Below are 23,080 nucleotides of genomic sequence, written 5' to 3'. Positions count from 1 at the left end.
CCAAAAATATGATCCCCATGCAATATGCTAAGATTATACAGGATTACTTGATAAATTTACCATGGAGATAACTTTATTCAGCAATCCTTCGATTATCAATGTAAAGTGAGATATAAAATGAGGAGTCATATACTTACTAAAAGGTGGCTGACAGGGTTAAGGAGAATATCTTGCACTGAGTTTAAGTGGAAGCAGGATTTTCTATAATGGAAAATTTCCAAAGACTTTATTTGAGAGGTCCATTTCAATACTCTCATTGGAGAGCATTGTTTTGTTTAAATAAAACAAAAACAACATTACAAGCCTTTCTCTAAGATCCAAAGCCACTCAAAAGAGATTGGTCTGATCATTACACAGGAAAAAAACCAAGTGGATTAAGAAAGTATGTTGTCCAGATTTGACATGAACTTGGTTGGGCAGATCATTGAGTTGGTTTGTCAGTATCATAGACAGATACTTCAGGTGGGTATTGAATTAAGTAAAAGGAGAAGAGTAGTGGAAGTTGTAGTTGGAAAATTGCTTGATCCCTGGGTGATTCCTTATACAAAAACCCATCTATTCAACAACAATATTCTCCCAATGATGTTCTATGGTTTTAAATTATGGAACACCATGTTTCATGATGAACCAAAACTGAAGATGACCTAAAGGAGACTATAGAGAGTGATACAGTAGTGAATTGACTACAATTTATTACTAACAATAACTTATACACAAGAAGTAGAAAAAAGATATTAAAAACCCATATAATGGGAGGGGGCAGAACCAAGATGGCAGAAAAAAAGGAGAATTCTGACCAAACTTTCCCAATATTCTCCTCTAAACAACTTTAAAATAGTGTATCAAATTGAATTCTAAAGCATCATACCAAAAAATAAGTCCCTGGACTGAGACATTTTTCTAGCCCAGGACAATTTAGGACAGAAGGAGTAATATGTGGTGCTGGAATTGGGCTGGCTGGGAACATAGCCCTGCAGTAACACCAGGAGTGGTTCTTGGAGGCTCTATACAGTACAAGCAGTAGCAACAGAGGCAACCACAGTCATACCAGGAGCTCTCATTGCCCAGAAATGGCAAAGGGATTGAATACTTGGTCAGAAAGAGATTCTAGGAAACCCTGTGCTAGCACTGGACTTAGTTTCATTTTCAACTCTTTTGCCCATTACTCACTTCTAGGATGCAGTACTAGGGTGGAGAGAAGTGCTAGTGGTGATTACAAGGGAACAGCAGATCCACTTGGGTATTGATTGCAGTCCCAGGGAGGAGAGATATTGGGATAAAGAGAGAGAGCAGTAGGTATACCTGGATAAGGAAGAGTGCAACCAGGAGAAGAGTAAGCACACCTCACTCCAGATCACACAACCGTTAGACCACTGAAACCTCACAGGCCTCTAGAACAAGCTATGAAAATAGGAGGGATAAAAAGCCTAAAGTTTAGCACAGTGATCCTTACCCCCACCACAACCCCAAAGATAAGTAGAGTAAAGTCCAAAGTCAAGAAATAGATGGAGAAAAGGAACAAACAACAGCAACAACAAAAGAAATAAAAACTACTATGATGACAGGGAAGCTCAAGACATAAACTCAGAAGAATACAATGTCATGAAAATAGATACAAGCAAAACTTCAAAGAAAAATACAGATTCAACACAAATCCAACAGGAATTTCTAGAAGAGCTAAAAAAGTGATTTAAAAAGCAAAAATATCCAATTATTTTAAAACCGAATAAGAGTTGTGGAAGAAAAACTGGGAAAGAAATGAGAGCAATGAAGGAAAATTATGAAAAGAAAACAGTTTGGTAAAATAAGTACAAAAACATGAAGAAAATAACTCCTTAAAAACCAGAATTGGTCAAATAGTAAAAGAGGTACAAAACTTCACTGAAGAAAATAATTCTTTAAAAATACAAAGTGGTCAAATGGAAGGTAATGACTCCATGAGATATCAATAAACCATAAAACAATGTTAAAACAATGAAGAACCCATATGTCTTGTAAATTAGGTGATCTGATCAACTCTCAAGAGTGAGGAAATAACATTCACAAACTGAGTGATTCACTGGCATCTACAGAATATCAAAAATTAAGAGAAACCTTTATCCAGCCTATTGAGGAAATTTTGTTTTCCCCCATTAGAACATAAACTTCTTGCGGATAAGAATTGTCTTTCTTTCTGGTTATATTTTGTATTTCCAGTTTAGCACAGAGCCTGGCATATAGTAAGTGCTTAATAAATACCTCTTTACTTCTTGACTAAGGAAGATTTATAGCTGGATCCCAAGAAGAATTGTATAGGGAAAGAAGACAAGATGCTAATGATTTCTATTGCAGGAAAAAATACCTATGTTGATAAAATCACATATTCACCCAAGAAATAAAATGTGAGTTAAAATTTTTATTTATTCTGGAAAAACACACTAAGAGCAAAGTAAATATTTTGTTTGCAACATCTTCATGACCAAACAAATCAACCAACGCATATTCTGCCTTTTCCTCTTTCTGCTGGATTACTCCTTTTCAAACAGATTTTTGTTATGATAATACAGATTTAACTATAATAGGCGGAGGATTTTGGTCAAATGGGCATCAGAGGAAAGTCATCAGCATTCTCTCTAAAAACACAACAGACTGTAGTAATTGTTTCATGCTCCCTATTGTGTAAGTTATGACTCTGATGTTATTAAACTCTGTAAAACTACATCTCTGCTGGGTTTGGACTTCTTCATCCACCCAAATTTTCCATCTCTAAATGTCAGCCAGGGGAGGTGGAGCTTGGCAAAGACAAAATTTTGCCCAGGGGTTCCTCCCACATATTCTCCCTATAAAACATGCAGGCTCCTTCCTCTCCTCCTTTTCTCTCTCTTCTTCTATACACAAAGACAAAAATTCCTACATTCTATCATATATATAAATAAACACAGCAGGAGACAGCTCTACCTTACCTGCAGGTGATTCCTTCTCTCAGGGCCAACTCTGTCTTTTGCTTCACCCAGTTCTTCAGTGCATATTCTCCAGCCATGGCTGTGGTGCTGTCCATGAGAGTGAAGTGTCATAGAAAGCAAATTGGACTCAGGATAAGATTTCAGTTGAAATCATGTTGCAAGTGGTGTGGACTTGGTCATGGCACTAAATATTTCTAGACTTCAGTTTTCTCATCTGTAACATAATGGAGCTGGACTAGGTGGTTTCTAAGATACCACCCATCTCTCAAGTCATGATCCTGGCTTTGACAGGCACAACTTGTTGAGTCAACTTAAGCAAGACCCCTTAAACTTTGATTTCTTTATTTGTAAATGTAATTAATATAATAATAATACTTAAAATAATACTAGCTAACATTTAGATGGTTCTTTAAAATTTTCAAGGCACTTTATAAACACTATCTCATTTGATCTTCATAATAATCTTGTGAAGTAGGTGTTACTATTATCCCCATTTTACAGATAAGAAAACTGAGACAGAGGTTAAATGACTTATTGAGGTAGAATTAGAACTTGGGTCTTCCTACTTCAAAGTCCTATACTATAGCTTCTGTGCCACTTAGCTGCCTACCGCATAGAGTTGTTGGAAAAAAAAAACATTTTTTGAAATTTGAAGTGCAATTTAAATATTTCAATTAATTTGCGACCTTGTCAATATGGGTGTTTCCCCCAGCAGTACAAATTGTCGGTCCATCAACACCTTCTCATCCTATGGTAGTTTTATCTATTTTCCACCTACCTTCCACAGCATGGGCACCAATTTTCAGCCCTTGGACTATTGTGACTTCTGAATACATAACACTTCAATGATAATGATAGTAATATTTAACATTTATATACCACGTAGGTGCCAGGCACTGTGGCAAGGACTTTACATTATCATCTCATTTGATTCTCACAACAACCCTGCAAGGCAGATGCTTTTATTATCTTGCTATTTTACAGATGAGGTCACTGAAGTAAACAGCAGTTAAGTGTCTTTCCCAGGGCCACACAAGAAGTGTCTGAGGTCAAATTTGAACTCAGATTTTCCTCACTACAGGTCCTTTTCTAATCATTGAACTACCTAGCTACTTCTTGAAGGATATCCTTTATATTATTTATTGTATGCAGTCTCTGTTGGAAATGGGTTATTTCTTACTTGTATTCATCATGCTTCTCTTTATGAACATTTGAAGCATTTGGACTTTTGAATTTTCAGAAACTGCAGTGTTAAATAACAAAATTCACAACTCTACAGCCTCCCTGGGAGTCCAGTGGTATTGATAAAAGATGAGATTTGTGCAGAAGCACAGCTTTGGGATCATAACAAATGTTGTATAAATGTGACTTGATTTGTTATTATTTGATTATTAATATAATTGTATCGTGTATAATTAGTATTAATATAATTGCTATTATTATTATTATCAACAAGTCATTGGGAAAGAACATCTGGAATCAGATGGAATAATGTCTGCGTTCGTATTTTTTCCTAGCAATTTTCCCAGGGGGCAATTGGGAGAATCAAGTCAAAGGGGTGAAATTGAAAGATTTTCTTCCTTCTATGAATTTGTTGCTATTGCTGTTCAATATATCTGATTCTTTGTGATCCATGGACCAGAGCACACCAGGTCTTTCTGTTCAGCACTACCTCCTGACATCTGTCCAAGCTCATGTTCATTGCTTCTATGATATTCTATCCATCTCATCCTCTGCAATCCCCTTTTTTCCTTTCGCCTTCAATCTTTTCCAGTGAGTCCTGTCTTCCCATTATATGGCCAAAGTATTTACGCTTCAACTTTAATATTTGACCTTCCAATGAATAGCCTGAATTTCTTTAAAATGATTTGATCTCTTTGCTGTCTAAATGACTCTCAAAAGTCCCTGCTAACACCACAGTTCAAAAGTATCGATTCTGGTGCTTAGCTTTCCTTATGTAGTCCAATTCTCACAAGTATACCTTACTACTGAAAAACCATAGCTTTGATTATATAGACCTTTGTTGACAAGGTGACATCTCTTCTTTTTAGTATGATATCCAGATTTACCATGGCTGCAAATATTTTCTGCAGTGATCTTTGAGCATAAGAATATAAAATCTGACACTGCTTTCATTTCTTTTCCCTCTATTTGCCAGGAAGTGATGGGATAAGTTGCCAAGATCTTAGTTTTTTTTTAATATTAAGCTTCAAGCCAGCTTTTGTACTTTCCTCTTTCAACCTCATCAAGAGGCTACTTAATTGTTCTTCACTTTCTTCTGTTAGAGTGATATGTTAGGGATTGTTGATATTTCTCCTGGCAACCTTAATTCCAGTTTTTAATTTGTTCAGTCTGGCATTTTGCATGGTATACTCTGCATATAAGTTAAATAAATAAGGTGACAACATACAGCCATTACCCATTTTTTTCAGCTATTCATTTGAGAGTCAGTGTTCCTTACTGTTGGATTTGGTACAACATATGGTGGCAAAGCCCTGACAGCAGACTTAAGTACACTTTGGGTTTTTCTTCAGCATTTGCACGCACCAACTGTGGGTCTCAATTCCAAGGGAGATAGTGTGAACAGCTGCTTTCTTTGGGTAGACTCCAGAACACACACAGACACACATATACATACATGCACGCACACACAAAACAAATAGCAAAGAAAGAAAACTACAACATAAATTTGTTATAAAATGGCCTTTGATGCTGCTTCCTTTGATTCAGGAGAGTTTAACTCGAAATAATGCTTAGCATAAGAAAACAATTTTAAAAACCAAAGTTAGGATTACATACCCAGATACATATAAGGTTAGGATTACATTACATTACATGAAGTAAGAAACGGTAAGAGTGTACTGCATAGACATATAAACTTGATAATCCTGGTGTAAATTTCAATTTTTCTTCAGTTATCTGAAGAGAATCCTGAATTATCCAGTTTAATTGTTTGAGGCACCTGAATTTGCTACATAACTATTAACTTGTGACTTTACTTCATACTATGTAGATCTGGTCTATACTAGTAGCAAAAATAAAGGTTTCAGTGCTCCCTTAAATGGCACATATATTAAATTTAGAATGACATGGAAAAGATTAGCATATTTCTGCACAATAAATAAAAGTTTTGGAATCTTCATATTTGAATGAAGGCTGTGACAGTTCATGTCAAATACAGAAATTGTGGTTTGCAGATACCGATCAAGATGTTTTGTTACCTTACAATGGCAAGGAAGAAAATATTGGCCTGGAGTCTTGTGTATATGATTGAGAGATTTTTAACCTGAAAGTGGAGAGGGAGATAGAGTTCATTTACAATTATTACAATTTCTTTATTTCTGAGGTAGGTCAGTTAAATTCTCTAGTTTTAGTTCTAGTAGGTAGTTATTTTTCTAATATTGATTCATTTCTTTTAAATGATCAATTTTTGACATGTAATTGGTCAAAACAGTTCCTAATATTTTTTATTTCCTCTTCATTTGTTCTATATTTTCTTTTCACTTTTATGTAGACAATTTGGTTTTTCTCTCTTTGTAATCCTATTAGTCATTTATTTATCTGTCTTATTAATTCCTCTCCTCTCAACCTTCAAAAAAATAGCTTCTAGTTTTAGTGATCAATGTGATTTTTTCCTTTCAGTTTTGTTACTCTTCTCTGGTTTAAAAAATTTCTATTTTTGCTTAGTTGTGATTTTTTATTTGTCAATTTTCTAGGCTTTTTATGGACATAGTGACTAGGATAATTTTTTTAGTTTATTAGTGGGCCCATTCCTAGAGACTGTACAAGTGAGAGAAATTCAAGGAAATCAAAAAAGTGTTAATGGTACATTTGTTGGAACTTAAGACAGAGAGTTTATGGCTTCTGTCAAAGATTGCTCAAGCAAGCCACCAATCAAGAGGCCTTGGTTAATTGCCTGCTATTTGCCAGGCCCTAGGTTAGGCACTGGGTACTGGGAGAGGAGACAAAGAGAGAAATGAAACAATTCCTACCTTCAAGGAGCTTACATTCCACCCATGAAAACAACCCAAATACATATAAACATGCACAAATATCTTGAAAGGAAATTCAAGGGATAGAAAGTAATGCAGGGACTTACTATGTACTAGGCACTGTGATAACTCTGGAGTTACAAGGAAAGGCAAACATAGTCCCTGTCCTCAAGGAGCTCCTCCAGGGGTGGAAAACCTCTGGCATTGAGGTTGGTCACATGGCCTTCTATGTCCTTGGTTGAAGCCTTTTGACTGAGTCCAAGTTTTATAGAACAAATCCTTTTATTAAGGGGATTTGTTCCGCAAAGTTTGGATTCATGTATCTATATGATCCATAAAGAATAGATAGAAAGATAATAGATAGATATTAAGCACTATATGCCTAACATTGTGCTAAGTACTTGACAAATGTTATCTCATTTGCTCCTCACAACAACCCTTTGAGAGAGGTGCTATCATTATCTCCATTTTACAGAGAAGGAAACTTGATTTGCATAGTCATGAATCTAGCCTGTATCTAAAGCCAAATCTGAACCCAGCCCTTTCTGTCTTCAGGCCCAGTGCTCTATTTATTGTGCCACTTAGTTGTCTATGGAAGCTCTATGGAAATATGGCCTTAGACCCTTCTGCTGGCCATGGATCATGGGTTGTCATGGATAGGTTGCCATTTACATTGTTGGAAGAAATTCCATGGAATTCTGGGTCCACTTGTATATTTTGAAAGTAGTTACAGAGGAGTATGGAAAAGTCAACAGAAAAGTGGTGAGATAGCTTTTGTTTTTTCATCCCCTTCCTTTTTCTCTCTCTCTTCCCCTCTGAAGTTATCACTTATTATAGTATCTGCTATGTGTCAACAGCACATGCTAAATAAATAGTTATTGATTGATTGACTGAAAAGAAAGAGAAAAGATACAGTTAAGCAAAGGTAATTAATATGTTAAACAAATCTAATGACCTAAGTAATTCTCAGCACCCATTGTCACACACTTCTGCAAAAAAGGAATATATCCTTATACCTCTTCTTTGGGACCAAGCTTGGTTATTATCATTACAGCATCCAGTTTTGATTTTCGTTCTTTCTACTTATATTGTTGTGGTCATAGTGTGTATTATTTTCCTGGTTCTGTTCACTTCACTTTGCATCAATTCTTATCAGTCTTTCCATAGTTCTCTGTGCTCTTCATATTCATTGATTCTTAGAAGTCAGTTAAACGTTGTCATTTTCCAGTACCTTTATAGACTCCCTAAGTTTCAGGCAGAGGTTCTGACTTGCTACGAAGCATAAATAGTCAGATGTTTCCAGTCTTGGCTGGAGAACTTGAGATTAGCAATGTTTCCTGGTCAGGGAACCATAATGCTGAGGTTTGGTGGTGCTTAAGACTCCAAACTACAGACACCCTGGGTTCTGGTGAATGAATTCGACTCAAGATTTCTTTCAGTCAAAGTAAAACAAAATTTATTAAAGGTTCATCATATTGGGTTGACTCTTAAGAAGACTAAGCATTTGTGACACTTGTATTGAAAAGAGAGTCAGTAGAATCTCAACTAGACAGAATAAGAGCTGGATCGAATCTGAGCCAGTTTTCTAGGTATTTAAAAAAATAATGCTCAGTTTATTGATCCATTCCTTTTTGGTTGTTGGCAAAAGTGTTTAGAATTGTAGATGTTTCCCTAAAGACTGATGTGTCTATATTCCAAAGGTTTTGGTACATTGTCATATTATTGTCACTTTCTTTTATGGAATTACTTATTGTTTCTATGATTCGTTTTTTGACCCACCAATTCTTTAAATTAAATCATTTAGTTCCCATTTAGGTTTAAATCTTTTGTTCAATGACCTTTTATTGATTGTAATTTTATTACATTGTGTTTAGTATTTCTATTTTTTGGAATTTTGTTCCAAAGTTGCCCTCTGGGGCAGCTAGGTGGCACACTGAAATTAGCAGTGCCCCTGGAATCAAGAGGATCTGAGTTCAAATCCGGCCTGAGACACTTGACACTAGCTGTGTGACCTTGAGCAAATCACTTAACCCCAATTGCCTTTCCTTACCCCCTCCAGAAAAAAAGGTGTCCCCTAACACGTGGTCAATTTTTGAAAAGGTTTCATGTATATCTAGAAATATATATTCTATTTCATTACTCAACATAGATCAATCCTATCTAACTTTTCTAAATTTCTATTTGTGTCCTAAACTTCTTTATAGTTTATTTTTAGATTTGTCTAGGTATAAAAGAGACACATCATGGTTTTCAGGTATTATAATGTTGCTATATATTTCTCTCTATGATTTGATTAATTTTTTCTTTAAGTACTTAGATACTTTGCCATTATATGCATCTCTCTCTCGTTTATATGCATATCTGTATATACACTTTTAGTATTGACTGTTTACCTAAGATGCCTTGAAGTACAGTGCAGTTTTGTTGTTGATGTCTTCAACCATGTCTGTTTTTACTATTGCTTTGTCTGAGATTATGATGGCTACACTTTGACTTTTTAGTCCAACTAATGCATAATAAATTCTGCTCCACCTCTCATTTTGTCTCTCTGTGAATTTTTATGTTTCAAATAAATATGTTTCTTGTAAATAACAGGTTGTTGAATGCTATTCTCTTTTTTTATGGGTCACTTCATATTATTAATGTTCACAGATATTTATTGTTAATTATGTATTTCCCTCCATCATATCCTTTTTTACTTTTTTATTTCCTCCTTGCTCCTCTTTATTTTTTGCACAAAGAAGAAGGTGGTAAAAGAGAAAGAAGGTGATGAATTCTAGTGATCCAAAATTCAAGTACTATTTCTCCACTTCACTGTCCCTCTTCTTTTCCCATTGCTCAGATTCTGATCACTGTCTTTTACTTTTGTTTTTCTTTCCTTTTGATTTTCTTTTGATGAACTACTTTCTAAAAGAAATTTGTTTTGATTATGATTATTCCTTCTTATTTTGTTCTTTTTCTGATTTTACTTTCAATCTTAATCCCCTCCCTGTTTTTGCTCTTTTTCCTGTTGAATTTAGTGATTTTCTACATCAAACACTGTGTTCAAATCCCTTTTATCTAGTTCTAAGAGTAAAATACATGTAATATTGGCCCCACACTCCTTCTTCCATATTTTTGTACTAATGTACAAATATGAGAAATAGTAAGTTTCTTCTCTTCTTCATTTTTCCTTAGTATATTCACCACCACCTTCTCCTTTATTCCTTTTTCTCTTCTTAAGGCCATCAAAACAAGACAGAAACACATCCCAACCCAACTAATTCTCTTTGTTTATCTTATTTCATTCCCTCTGTCACTTTTGAAGATATCAGGGCCATTACTATTAGAATATAAGTAATTTATCCTCGACTACCCTCTTCCAATTATTTAAAGGAATTTTCCTTTTTACATTCTCATAATTCCTGTATCTGAATTTTAGACATTCTATTCAGCTCTGGTCTTTTCATCAGGAATGATTGAAAGCTTGCTCCTCAATCAATATATACTTTTTCTTCTGAGGAATTATAATTAGTTTTGGGGAAATAAATTATTCTTGGTTATATGTCTTTATATTTTGCCTTCTTGACTATTATATTCTGAAATTTACTTTTTGTATGCCAATTTGCATGTTCCTAGCCTGGTAATTGAATTCTCTCTGTGTACATTCTTTTTCTTTTCTTTTACTTGAAAGCTCTAAATTTTGGTTATGGCTTTTCTAAAAGCTTTCAGTTTGGGGTTCCTTTAAGAAGGTGAATGGTGGTTCTTTTTATTTTCACTTTGCCTTCTGGTTCTGATATATCTGGGCAGTTTTATATGTGATTTCTTGATGTATGGCTTCTTTGTTTTATTGTTGTTATTATTATTGCTGATATCATAACATTCATTTGGATGATTCTTAAGGAATCTCTCTTTTCTATGTTATTTCTTTCTGATAGTACATACTTTATTTTTTCCTACTTTTTCAATCTTTTGATTTTGTTTCACCATTTTTGTCTCATGGAATCTTCAGTACTATTTATTCTTTTCGAATTTTCAAGAAGTCTGTCATTTGAATAGGATTTTCATCTTCAGTTGCAAGCTACTTATTCTCTTTCCAGGGCTTTATTACAGAATTATTCTTTTCTTTATCATTTCATTTGTATCTCTTACTTTATTTCTTCCAGTAACTTATTTAGCTACTTTTGCCAAACCATTTTTTCTTCTGGACCTCTGCTTATAGTTGATATGATGTTATTCTCTTCTTCTGGATTTACCTCTTGAGCATCTCTTGTCCTTTTATATTTCTTCATAGTATTTAGTATGTTTTGTTTAGGCCCATCTATAGCCTCAATTCTTGATTTATGACACTCGCAGGCTCTGCTCTCCAAGTCTTAGATGTGGAGGTCAGGTCCTCTTTAGGCTTGATCTTTCTTTTCTGTGTTCCTGCTGCTGACTTCCATTTCCCCTGGTGTATCTGAGCTCAGAGTTCTAGCAAGTTATCATTCCATCCACTCCATCATGGGATTGTCATTGGTTAGAGCACTGCCATCTTCATGCTCCCCTAGAGTATCTCATATCAAAGTATTGTACACTTTTGTCGCCCATGAAGTATCCCATTCAGAATACTGAAGGTTTAAACCACCCCCTTGGAGTTTTCCTATTTGAACACTTTAGGCTTCCTATTTCCTGGAAACATTAAAAGAATGGAAAAGGAAAGGAAAGGAAAAACAAAAAAACATCGTAACAAATATTCATAGTTAACCAAAAAAAATTTCATATTAGCCATGTCTATATATATATATATATGTATATATATATATATATATACATATATCTATGTGTGTGTGTGTGTGTATGTGTGTGTGTGTGTGTGTGTGTGTGTAGAGAGACAGAGACAGAGACACAGAGAGACAGAGAGAGAGACAGAGAGAGAGAGAGAAAAAGAGCTGAGTTCCTCTTTGATCCTATAGAATGGTCGCTAAGTTGAGATTTAAATCTTGCCAAGTTGTTTGTCTTTACAATATTGTTATTGTTCAAACTGTTCTTGTTCTGCTCATTTTTACTCTGCACCAGTTCATACAAGTCTCCCTAAATTTCACTGAAGGCATCCCTTTAATTATTTTTTATGGCATAATAGTATTTGATTGCCTTCATATACCAAAATTTCATCACTCATTCCCCAACTGATGAGTATTACCCTAGTTTTGAGTTTCTTGCTATTTAAAATAGTTTCTTCAAATATATACTGTACATGTGTCTTTTTCTTCTTTCTTTACTCTCTTTGAGATGTAAGCCTAGTAGTGATATTGCTTAGTAAAATAGTATATACAGTGTAATGACTGTTTGGACATAGTTCTAAACTGCTTTCCAAAATGGCTTCAATGATAAACATTTTTGATGATTACTATCTTTTTGAACATAGTAAGATTTCTGGAAATCCTTTCCCAATTGATTTCTACTTTTTAGAATTATTTCATTTAGAATTCTTATCCTTTTGCTCCTTCAAATGAAATTTATTATATTTGTCCAGTTTTATAAAGTAATTAGAGGTCTGATTAGTAAACGCTAAGTCTGTAAATTTATTTAGATAGTATCAATCATTCTCATTATATTAGCATGCCTCAAACACCATGATGAGTTCTTCCTTTATTTCTGCAAATGTTGTTTTGTAATAATAATTATATAACTCTTGAGTGTGTATAAGGGATTAACTTCCAGATATGTTTCAGAAAGTATTATATATTTAATTATATATGTAATTATTGTGTAATACAATATATTATGTAGTATGATACTATGTAACAACATACTATAATATGATATATTATTATATGATATAATAATAATATAATATCTAATTCATTTTATGTATGAGTTATATAATTATCAATTATTAATATTAATATGTTTTAGAAAACAACTTTTTAGTTCTTTTAACAAAATTTCTCTTTTAATCTTTTCATATGGAGGTTTGTAAGAAAGATTATTTGAAAGCTGGATGATTTTGGTGGGATTGTTTTCTATTCTATTACTTTACTGATGCTGTTAATTATTCAAATTAGTATTTTCATTTAATCTCTAAATTTCTATAAGTGAAGCATCAGCTCACCTTTATATAAAACAATTTATATTATATGAATTTTTTTTTAATCCTTGGTGTACCAGTTTCTTTTTCTTGCCTTATTGTCATAGCTAAAATTTCTAGAACTATACCAAATAAATAGTAAGGCAATTATATCTTACCTTTATACTTGACATTGTTGAGAAAGCTTCTGTAATTTCTCATTTACCAATAATGATAGCTATTGGAAATATATGCACATATACATGTATAATGTATTAAGATAGACTTCTTTTATTATTATGTTTATCATTTTAAATGTAAATGAATGTCATATTTTGTCAAGGCTTTTCTCGCAACTTCACATATTCATTTCATTAAATTTTTATTAATATTATTTACCACTTAATCTTTTCTAATATTGAAAAATTTCTGCATTCTCCATGTAAATAAAATTTGGTAATATTGATTTTGAGGGGTGTACATTGTTGTAGCTTCTTTGCTAGTATTTATTAAATATGTCTGTATCAATATTCATTAAGAATATTTGTCTGTCATTTCTCTGTCTGCTTTATTTCTCCATGAATTGGATTATAGCGTTATATTTGTTTCACCACAAGAATTTGAGGAAGTGTCTATTTTTTTCCCCAGCAGTTTATCTAGCATTGGTGCTAATAGTTCTTTTAAAATCTTTTGAATTTACATATACATCCATGTGGACCCAGGGTGTGTGTGTGTGTGAGAGAGGGAGAGAGAGACAGAGAGAGAGAGACAGAGAGAGAGAGAGAGAGAGAGAGAGAGAGACAGAGAGAGAGAGACAGACAGACAGACAGAGAGAGAGAGAGAGACAGAGAGACAGAGAGACAGAGACAGAGAGACAGAGAGAGAGAGAGAGAGAGAGAGAGAGAGAGAGAGAGAGAGAGAGAGAGAGAGAGAGGAAGAGAGATAGAGAGCGAGACTTATGAGTTTCTCAGTTTCTTTCCCTGATATAAAGGGATTTTAACTTCTTTTTCTCCTATTCTTTTAATTTAGACATTTTTTAATTTTTGTAAAGATTCTTTCATTTAATTTTTCAATTTTGTCAACATTTAATTTGGTATAATAGTTTTAAATACAATTTGCTTTGTGTTTTCTCTAGTTACTTTACATTTATTTGGTATTCCCCTTTCTCATTTTCTTTTTATTTCAATAACTTTTCAGTCTTCCTCTCTTCACCTCTGTCAAATTAGCTAATATGTTCTCTATTTTATTAGTCTTTTCTAAGAAATAGCCCTCAGTTTTTTCTATCATATTTCTGTTTTCCATTTTCTCAATCTCTTCTATGATTTTCAGCATTCCTATTTTTGTGCTTACTTGGGGTTTATTCATTTGGATAAATTCATAACTTTCATGTTCACAGATTTGTCATTTATATTTCCCACCATCAAAATCTGTTATAATTTTTTTCTCTTTTTCCCAAACCTCTACTTTAAGGGGAAAAATAGAGGCAGAAATAATGGAATAAAATCAGCACTGGAATCTGTAGTTTATATTACATGGAGCAATCTACAATCAGTCTTATCCCTCCCTCTTTTTCACAGCCTAGAAGCAAATTGTTGGATCATGACTGTCCCACTCCATTTTTTGGGGGAGATCATCCCTCATAATTCCTACTTCTTCTCCTATCCCAACCGAGTCCCTTGTTCCCCTTATTGTATTTCAATCACAATTCTTTTTAAAAACAACAAGAACAAACTTCCTTTGCCTGGATCAGATAACAGTGAAATTCAAAAGGTACCAATTTTTTCCACTTCTGTATCAAAGGCGAATAATCTATGATGTCTACAGTTAAGAATAATCTCTTTTCTCCTCCCCACTCTTTCTCTTGCATCTTTCTAGCCTCTAAACTTTTTTCTCCTTGTTCTGTTACTGACATCTAGAAATGGTGAGATTCTTAGAGTACATAATGTATATTCTCTTTCCTGGATTTTACCATTTGGTCATAACTTATCTCTTTCCAGTTGTTCAACTTTTTCACTTTTTTAAGGTTTCTGTTACATTGTGCTGGTCCTTTAGAGCAAACTTAACTGTGTGGAGGTTAACTGTGGCTTTCTAGATGGGCTTGCTCCAAAAAAATGCCCTTCCCCACACGAGATTAGTAGTGCAAGATAAGTTACCAAAGTTGATTAACCCACAGTGGCAAATTGATAATTTTTCCTAAAATCACTGTGTTTTAGGCAAATAGAAAAATTCCACTAGATCACCTTGTTGATTTGATAATCATTTTACACACACACACACACACACACACACACACACACACACGCACACACATGCACACACATACATAGATATATGTATGCATATGTATGTATATAAGGTATATATCACATATATATTCTTTTTCTTTCAGTACATCATATTCTGATATTTCTCTTATTAGTTCATAGCAATATATGATTCCAATTGGTATCAATATCAGAATATCAGCATATTATCTATTTCTTTTTGGACATCTGAAGTATTTTTTTCTTTGAACTGGCAGTTTTGAAATTTTGCAATAAATTGAGGTGTATTAAATTTGTTTTTTGTCATGAAATGATCTAGAAACTCTATTTTTACTTTTCTTTCTGATACCCAAATGTTTCAAATGTTTTCTTTTTTATGATTATTTATTTTTAGTCTTCAACTTTCATTTCCACAAAATTATGAGTTCCCAATTTTCTCCCCATCTCTCTCCTCTGTCCACCCCAAAACGACATGCATTCTGATTACCCCTTCCCCCAATTTGCCCTTCCTTCTATTACATCCCTCCTTTCCCTTATCCCCATCTTCTTTCTTTTTTTGTAGGGCAACATAGATTTCTTTACCCTATTGCCTATATTTCTTATTTCTAGGTTGCATGCAAAAACAATTCTCAACCTTTGTTCCTAAAACTGTGAGTTCCAACTTCTCTCCTTTTATTCCTCCCTACCCATCCCCACTGAGAAGGCAAACAATTCAATATAGGCTACATATGTATAGTTTTGCAAAATGCTTCCATAATAGTCACGTTGTGTAAGACTATTTTTCCCTCCATCCTATCCTGCCTCCCATTTATTCTGTTCTGTCTTTTGACCTTGTCCCTCCCAAAAAATGTGATCTTCTAATTATTCCTTCCACCCATTTGCCTTCCCTAATATCATCCCCCCACACTGCAGTTATTCCCTTCTCCCCTACTTTCCTGTGGTGTAAGATAAATTTTCATACCAAATTGAGTGTGCATGTTATTCCCTCCTTAAGCCAAATGTGATGAGAGTTAGCTTCACTTTTTCCCTCTCATCTCCCCCTTTTGCCCCTCCATTGAAAAAGGTTTTTCTTGCCTCTTTCATGAGAGATAACCTGCTCCATTCCATTTCATCCTTTCTTCTCCAAATATATTCCTCTCTTACCTCTTGATTTTATTTTTTAGGTATCATTCCTTCCTATTCAACTCACCCTGTGCTCTCTGTCTATTTGTGTGTGCATGTCTGTGCACACACACACACACGTGTGTGTGTGTGTGTGTGTGTGTGTGTGTGTATAATCCTTCCAACTACCCAAATACTGAGAATAGTTTCAAAAGTTACAAATATTATCTTTCCATGCAGGAATGTAAACAGTTCAACTTTAGTAAGTTCCTTATGATTTCTATTTCCTATTTACCTTTTCATGCTTCCCTTAATTCTCATATTTGAAAGTCAAATTTTCTATTCAGCTCTGGTCTTTTCATCAAGAATGTTTGAAAGTCCTCTACTTCATTGAATGAGCATTTTTCCCCTGAAATATTATACTCAGTTTTGCTGGGTACATGATTCTTGGTTTTAATCTTAGTTCCTTTGACTTCTGGAATATCACATTCCAAGTCCTTTCATCCCTTAATGTAGAAGCTGCTAGTCTTGTGTTATCCTTATTGTATTTCCACAGTACTTGAACTTATTCTTTCTGGCTGCTTGCAACATTTTCTCCTTGACCTGGGAACTCTGAAATTCAGCTACAACATTCCTAGGAGTTTCCTTTTTAGGATCTCTTTTAGGAGATGATCAGTGGATTTTTTCAATATTTATTTTACCCTCTGGTTCTAAAATATCAGGGCAGTTTTCATCGATGATTTCATGAACAATGATGTCTAGGCTCTTTTTTTTTTGATCATGGCTTTCAGGTAGTCTCCTGGATATATTTTTCAATTCAGTTGTTTTTCCAATGAGATATTTCACATTATTTTCTACTTTTTCATTCTTTTGGTTTTGTTTTGCAATTTCTTGGTTTCTTATAAAGTCATTAGCTTCCATCTACTCTGTTCTAATTTTTAAAGAACTATTTTCTTCCGTGAACTTTTGAACCTCCTTTTTCATTTGGCTAATTCTGCTTTTTAAAGGATTTTTCTCCTCATTGGCTTTTTGGTCCTCTTTTGCCAATTGAGTTAGCCTATTTTTAAAGGTGCTATTTTCTTCAGCATTTTTTTGGGTCTCCCTTAGTAAGCTGTTGACTCGCTTTTCATGGTTTTCTTGCATCTCTCTCATTTCCCTTCCCAATTTTTCCTCCACCTCTCTTACTTTATTTTCAAAATTCTTTTTGAGCTATTCCATGGCCTGAGACCATTGCATATTTATTTTGGAGGTTTTGGATGCAGAAGCCTTGAGTTTTATGTCTTCCTCTGATGGTATACATTGCTCTTTCTCATCTGAAAGGATGGAAGAAAATACCTGTTCACCAAGAAAGTAGCCTTCTACAGTCTTATCCCCCTCCCCCCCTTTTTTTTGCATTTTCCCAGCCAATTACTTGACTTTTGAGTCCTTTGTCAACAGGAGGATATACTCTGGGGACCTGTAAGCTCTCAGTTCCTGTAAGGTGGCTCAATGAAGAGAGAGGAGTTTACTCCTCTCCTGGTCTGTACTATTCTCTGTGAGCAACAACAAGTACTCTTCTCTGCCCAGGATCTGTGAGTACAATTCCCTCTCCACAACTGCCTCCAGTTCCGCCATGCCAGCACTCTTCCTCCACCCAGGAGAGCCACTCAGGGTTGAGATCCAGATCAGCAGTTCAATTCCCCCCGGGGCTTTAGGACAAGGGTTCCAAAAATGGAAAGTATTACTGCAGCTGCTGCCAGCAGGACTAGACCCTATTCCCCTCTCACACAGGTGAAAGAACTTTCTCACTGACCTTTGAAGCTGTCTTTGGCATTTGTGGGTTGAGCAAACTAGGATCCGCAGTTGCTGCCAGGGATTCTGCTCCCTAAAGCCTGTTCTGGTCCTGTCCCTGCTGCAGCCAAAGCTAGGCTGTGCTCTGCTCCACAGCTCTTGGAATAGACCTTTCCTGTCAGCCTTCTAGGCTGTCTTGGGCTAGAAATCTATTTCACTCTGTCATTTTGGGGCTTCTGCTGCTCTAGAATTTGTTTAGAGTCATGCTTTACAGGTATTTTATGGTCTATGGAAGGGAGCTTCTTCAGGTCCCTCCTTCTACTCCTCCATCTTGGCTCTGCACCCTTCAAATGTTTTCTTTAATGATTTTTCAGATATGGTGTCCAAGTGTTGCTGTTGTTTCATCATTTTTTTCTGGGAAGCTCTAATTTTGCCCCAATTTCCAAGCCAATCATTTTTTAAATAGGTAATATATGTGTTTTTCTAATTTTGCAACCTTCTGACTGTTCTAATAGTTCTTGCTTATGTTTCTTCCATTTTTCCTTTTTAAGTGTCTACTACTTTGTTAACTTATTCCAGCTTCTATTCCAAGGTAATTTTTCCCTTTTAAGTCTATTATCAAGAATTCTAATATTATTCCATATCTCCTCATTCATTTCTACTATGGGATTTCCCAACCATTTTCAGAGTTCTTAGGACAGATCCATTTTCCTTTCAAGGATGTTACTTTTAGTTATAAGAGAAACAGTCTCTTTTTATGAAGTTTTACCTTGGGATTCTATAAAGTCAAAGAAGGTAAAACTTCATATGAGTTTTCCTGTGCTGCTTATTTTTCCATCCTTCCTGTTATTTTTATATCTTTTCCTTATGAACTCCTCATTTTTCTAATTTCTTTCTCATGTCTTATAGTTATAGCTACAATTTCCTATTTTGTTTCAAATAATAGTGGAGAGAAGAATATTTACTTGACCCTTGAAGTCAAAAGGAAATTTCTACTATTTCTCCTATAAAAATAGAATTAGCTACTGGATCCAGCTAGGGGCAACTATGTGATACAGTGGATAGAGTGATGGGCTTGGAATCAAGAAGACTCATCTTCATGAATTCAAATGTGGTCTCAGACACTTACTGGCCATGTGACCCTGGGCAAGTCACTTAACCCTGTTTGCCTCAGTTTTGTCATCTGTAAAATTAGCTGGAGATGGAAATAGAAAACTATTCCATGTCTTTGCCAAGAAAACCCCAAATGAGGTAATTAAGACCTGGACACAACTGAAAAACAACTGAGCTGGTTCTGGAGGCACAGTAGCATATTGGAAAGAACTCAAGACTTGGAATCAAGATAAGCCACACTCAAATTATGTATTGAATTTAATTCAACAACTATGTATTGAGCTTCCATTAGGTGCCAGGAACTAGGTTCTGGGGATGCAAAGATAAAAATAAAAGTATCCTTGCCTTCAAGGAGTTTATAATATAATAGGAAGAAATGTGTACAGATAAGCAAATGTAAAATATATACAGTAAATACAAAGTAATGGGGGAGAGGGAAGAACTAACAACTGGAGGAATCAAGAAAGGTCTTAGGCTAAAAATGCCACTTGAGCTAAGTCTTGAAGGAAGCTAGAAATGCCAAAAGGGAGAGGGGTAGCAGAATGCCATCCTCAGTGGTAAGTGGATATTTTTTTCCCCTAAAAACACGGTGGCTTAGGCAAATGGAAAAGCCCCAGTAGGTCACCTTGGTGATATGGTAATCAGAGCAGAGTTGTACATTTTATATTGTAGGCACTTGGTAAATATTCATGAAAAAATGCATTTTTTCTCAGATATCAAGGCTTTTAATCTTAGTCATCTTTAGCTTTCCTTCCTCATATTCTGTATCTAAGTAGCTACTAAGTACCATATGTTTGTCCTATCTATCCTCTCCTTACCATTTCCCCTGCCATGACCTAGTTAAAAAATACCATGCACACACACACACATTCACACACACACACACACACACACACACACACACACACACACACACACACACTACTATTTTTCACCTGGAGTACTGCAACACTCTACTGCACTACCCTATCTCTATTCCATTTCCTCTCTAATCCATCCTCTGCATGCATGCCCAAGTCCTTTTCCTAAAGCACCACTCTGATCATGCCTTTGCTTTCATTAACAACTTTGACCCCTAATTGCCCAATGAATTGTCTAAATGCCTAACCCTTACATTTAAGACCCTCCACAGATCTATAAGAATATGAGTCATTTCCCATTTCATAAATGATCAGAAGATGAATAGGCAGTTTTTAGATATAGAAATCAAAACAATTTATGGTCAAATGAAGAAATGTTCTAAATTATTATTGATGAGATAAATGCAAATCAAAACAACTTTGAGATATTACTCTATGCTTATCACACTGGTTAAAATGATTGAAGGGGAAAGTGACAAATATTGGAGGGGAATATGGATTTAAGCCCCTCTACTAAGTGGCTTTGACCTATCTCTCCAGTTTCATCTCATATCACTTAACCTTGGCATACTCTACACTCTAGCCAAACTGGACTACTCTCTGTCTTCCATTCTTTTACTTTCCTCTTCATTCTCTTGTTTTACACATTCTTCCATGCCTAGAAATGGATTTTTTTCTCCACCATGGTCTGTTGAACTATATCCCCTCTTTAAGGCCCTAGTCAGGTACTACTTTCTCCGGGAAACTTTTCTTGGTACTGTACTCAAGCCCAACCCCCACCAAAGAAGATTAAAAATTGTTTCATCAACTTGATATTGAGTATAGCAATGTTCATTTTGCATCACACTGTCCCTTATGTTTGGGTGCATATCTTTCTCCCTAGTAAAATGTAAGGTCCTTTAGAGCAGAGACTATATTGGATCCTCACCACTTAACACAATAGTGTTGCTTGAATTGACTTGTATCCTGACTGATCATTGCTGATTGCTCCTATAGTTTTGAATTTAGCAAATCTAAAAGTTACTCTCAGTAATAAAATCTTTCAGAAATGCTGAACTAACATGTCACCAGAACCTTTTAAATTAATTTTATGAGAGAACAGTATAATTGATATTTTTGCTTCACAACCTCTTCTCAATTCTTCATTTTTCCCATATCAGTAAAGTGTCAGGGGTTAATATTGTTCACTAGGGTATTTTGTATCCTTAATCAAAAATAAAACTGTAACAGAAGAGTTTTGCAGCTTGAAAATTTATTTGTCTCTCTTTAGGTTGTCTTAGAGACAAACTTCAACTATTCCATGCTCTATTTGGTGAGGCAGGTTCAGACAGATTGAGTAGAAGAGGCCTCCTGATAAACCATATCTAAACTGACTAGCCGATTGATCACTCACATTGTTGCTTCATTTTTAAGCTTTCAAAGTATTTTCTTCTCAATAACCTTGTGAGGTAGGATTTATAATTCCCATTTTGCAGACAATGGGATTGAGGTTTAGGGAGCACCTTACTCTAAGATCATTCAGCTTGTAAGTATCAGAAATATAATTTGAACTCAAGTCTCCTGACTCATAATCTTGAACTCTTCCTATCATATCAAATTCCTGGTATCACTGTTTCATTTTGGCCCCTTCTCTCTTGGGTAACTCCCATCAATTCAGTTATCAAGCTCTGAGAATCTCTTCTCCAAAACATCTCTGAAATTCAATCCCTTTTTTTGTTCCCAAATTCTCATTATCCAATTCAATAATTCAATTAAACAAGGATTTATAAAGGACTCAAGGGGACCAAGGTGCCATGCTAACTTCTGGGAACACAAAGGCAGAAATAAAAGCAATCTCTACTCTCAAACAGTTAATGCTGTAATCAAGAATCACCTCACTCCTAGAATGCTATGACTGTGGCTGGTCTCTCTGCCTAAATAATACTCCTTGCTCTAGAAAATTTAAATCTGCTATATCAAATATTGTCTTCTGTATATCACCAAATCCTCTGATTTAGGAACCTACTCCAACTCCCTTTTGCCTACCATTGCCCAATCCATTCATTTCAAAGGATCTCTCATCAAGTAGATCCCTCACATATGCCATCTACCTCACTACACCCCAAGGTAGCATCTCTTTGCCAGCCTGCTTTCGAGTTTCCCTCTCCAATCCAATACCCCAACCCCTTTCTCAAGTGCCTTACCAATGTGTTCCTCTGAACATCAATATTTACTTGACATGGGCTTACCAGTCCTCTCCTCAGGTTTGCTTATTTATCACTTCCTTTTTGTAAGCCCACATCCAATTGGAAGACTTTGGATAATAATTGCTCCAAATTCTGACATCTTCTCAACATTTGTATATTTGATGCAAGTTGAGTTATTTGTCTTTTGTTCATATGCTGCTTTATAATTGTTTCAAGTCATTTCTTCATTCAGTGAATATCGGTATAATGCAATGACGAGATCGCTATATTGAGAGAATAAGGAGATCTCTGTTGGAATGCTGACTCTGCTACTCACTATCCATGTGACCTAGGGCCTCGTTTTCCTTCTCTTCAAAATGAGGGAGTCAAACTAGCTGAGTTTCAAAGTCCCTTAGGGCTCTAGAACTATGATCCTCTGCGACCCAACTTTCATTGTTTCTTGATCTTTTAATAAGTAGCTTTTTAATTTGGGGTCCCTTTGCCTTCCTTGGCTTTACTTTCTTCATCTTTAAAAGGATGAGGTTGGATTAGATGGTCTCTATCATCTCAAATGGCTTCAAAATATGATTCTGACTCTAGCATCGCCTCTGAGGACTGAGACTGTGTTATTTATGTATATTCTTCAGTATCTACTCTATGAGTACATGCTGTCCCTGCCATATTAAGAACACTCACATGCACACACACATCCCACACTCAAATAATGTTTGACAAACTCACCATTTTCAGGAGATACAAATTAGACTTCTAACTTTCAGGAATGCTATCAGAATCACAGAAAAATGGACTCTCCAAATTCTAAGGCATTTAATCTAATCTCCTACTCT

Source organism: Notamacropus eugenii, chromosome 1, assembly GCF_028372415.1.
Source record: "Notamacropus eugenii isolate mMacEug1 chromosome 1, mMacEug1.pri_v2, whole genome shotgun sequence".
Classification (NCBI taxonomy): Eukaryota; Metazoa; Chordata; class Mammalia; order Diprotodontia; family Macropodidae; genus Notamacropus; species Notamacropus eugenii.
The sequence above is the reverse complement of the archived record's forward strand: the minus strand, read 5'-3'. Positions refer to the sequence as shown.